Source organism: Vanessa atalanta, unplaced genomic scaffold (assembly GCF_905147765.1).
Source record: "Vanessa atalanta unplaced genomic scaffold, ilVanAtal1.2, whole genome shotgun sequence".
Taxonomy (NCBI): domain Eukaryota; kingdom Metazoa; phylum Arthropoda; class Insecta; order Lepidoptera; family Nymphalidae; genus Vanessa; species Vanessa atalanta.
This window is the reverse complement of record NW_025920012.1, coordinates 20001-22500: the sequence shown is the minus strand read 5'-3', so window position 1 is coordinate 22500 and position 2500 is coordinate 20001. Positions and strand designations below refer to the sequence as shown.

General features: G+C 45.7%; 1 non-coding gene across 1 annotated transcript in view; it reads left to right on the top strand.

Moving 5' to 3' along the window:
- Positions 1-964: 964 nt before the first annotated feature.
- LOC125076689 overlaps positions 965-2500 on the top strand; it is a 1903-nt gene continuing 367 nt past the window's right edge. The window contains exon 1 of the ribosomal RNA XR_007120612.1: positions 965-2500. This exon is cut by the window's right edge and continues 367 nt beyond it. This is a non-coding gene — a ribosomal RNA (small subunit ribosomal RNA).

Here is a 2500-nt window from a genome sequence, read left to right as displayed (position 1 = left end):
ACGCGAAGTGACCGGATCAGTACTCTTGTATAACGAAAAAAATGTTATTATCGTTTTCATTTGTCGTCTTTGTTGCGTGTCTTCTGGCGTGTCTCTCGATTCGTCGTATCGCGTTATATTATACTTTACGTAGTGTAACAACCAAGTATGTACGTACGATTCGTCTCGACCGCTGGGGATATTCACTGACACACGTGAAAATGATAAAAAGATTCTTTTTCGTTCTGTAAAACTGTGCCGACCGACGGACGCACGTAGATCTCTCTGCCTCATGCGCTCTTCCTCTTATCGTCGTCGTCGTCGCTCTCGCTACAATCTATCCTCATGGAATAAATGTTGATTCATTGTAGTCGATCTGCGACGTCGCGACGATATGAGAAAACGTTAGAGACGGAGTTCTTAAAAGATTCAGTGTATTCGTATAGTGTGTATAATTTTTATATTATATATGAACGGTCGTTTCTAAAATTCTTTTTGTTAATTTTTACATTTATCATGTACAAAAAATACACAACCCGAGTATCGGTACGATCACTCAAACACCGGGCGTCGATCCCAATGTTTTACGATAATAATCGTTGAACAATACATACGTACACGTCGTGTGCGAAGTGTTATTTTGAAAAAAAAACTCGATCTCGTTTAGAACGTTCGAATTCGTGACCGTTATGTGTCATTATGTGAAGACGCCTCCGCCGCCGCCGCCGCCGCCGCCGCTGTCGTCGCGTTATATATTATAGCGCACGCACGCGCGCGCGCGTGCTTAAAGCGCGTTTGTGTCTCATATAAATTTTTATAAGAGTCAACCGTTAAAATCTATCGCGTCTAACGCGATCGACGATACGGTGAGACGCTCGTTTCATACTGTGCGTATATTGTACATGCATGCATAAGTTTGTGTGTATTTTATATGCGAATATGAAACGAGAAGAGTAATTGACGACTTCAACAAGTCTCGGTTAGCTCCCTGGTTGATCCTGCCAGTAGTTATATGCTTGTCTCAAAGATTAAGCCATGCATGTCTCAGTGCAAGCCGTATTAAGGCGATACCGCGAATGGCTCAATATATCAGTTTTGGTTCCTTAGATCTTACTCAGTTACTTGGATAACTGTGGTAATTCTAGAGCTAATACATGCAATCAGAACTCTGACCAGTGATGGGATGAGTGCTTTTATTAGATCAAAACCAATCGACGGAGGGCGTCTCGTCCGAAGTCGTTAATTTTGATGAATCTGGATAACTTTTGCCGATCGCATGGTCCAGTACCGGCGACGCATCTTTCAAATGTCTGCCTTATCAACTTTCGATGGTAGTTTCTGCGACTACCATGGTTGTCACGGGTAACGGGGAATCAGGGTTCGATTCCGGAGAGGGAGCCTGAGAAACGGCTACCACATCCAAGGAAGGCAGCAGGCGCGCAAATTACCCACTCCCGGCACGGGGAGGTAGTGACGAAAAATAACGATACGGGACTCTTTCGAGGCCTCGTAATCGGAATGAGTACACTTTAAATATTTTAACGAGGAACAATTGGAGGGCAAGTCTGGTGCCAGCAGCCGCGGTAATTCCAGCTCCAATAGCGTATACTAAAATTGTTGCGGTTAAAAAGCTCGTAGTTGCATTTGTGCGCCGCGCTGTCGGTGCACCGCATCCGCGGTGATACTGACACGTCTGCGGAGCATATCGTCGGTGAGCCGGCGGTAAAACGCCGGTTCAATATCAAAATCCTATCGCGGTGCTCTTCAGTGAGTGTCGAGATGGGCCGACAATTTTACTTTGAACAAATTAGAGTGCTCAAAGCGGGCTCAAAATGCCGCTTGAATATTTCGTGCATGGAATAATAGAATATGATCTCGGTTCTATTTTGTTGGTTTTCAGAACTCCGAGGTAATGATTAATAGGGATAACTGGGGGCATTCGTATTGCGACGTTAGAGGTGAAATTCTTGGATCGTCGCAAGACGAACATCAGCGAAAGCATTTGCCAAAGGTGTTTTCATCAATCAAGAACGAAAGTTAGAGGTTCGAAGGCGATTAGATACCGCCCTAGTTCTAACCGTAAATATGTCATCTAGCGATCCGCCGACGTTACTACAATGGCTCGGCGGGCAGCTTCCGGGAAACCAAAGATTTTGGACTCCGGGGGGAGTATGGTTGCAAAGCTGAAACTTAAAGGAATTGACGGAAGGGCACCACCAGGAGTGGAGCCTGCGGCTTAATTTGACTCAACACGGGAAATCTCACCAGGCCCGGACACCGGAAGGATTGACAGATTAATAGCTCTTTCTTGATTCGGTGGGTGGTGGTGCATGGCCGTTCTTAGTTGGTGGAGCGATTTGTCTGGTTAATTCCGGTAACGAACGAGACTCTAGCCTGCTAAATAGGCGTCGTCATTTAGGTGTGCTCGATTTCGGTCGAGCAACTCACTGGCGGCGTATTAAAATTCTTCTTAGAGGGACCGGCGGCTTCGAGCCGCACGAGATTGAGCAATAACAGGTCT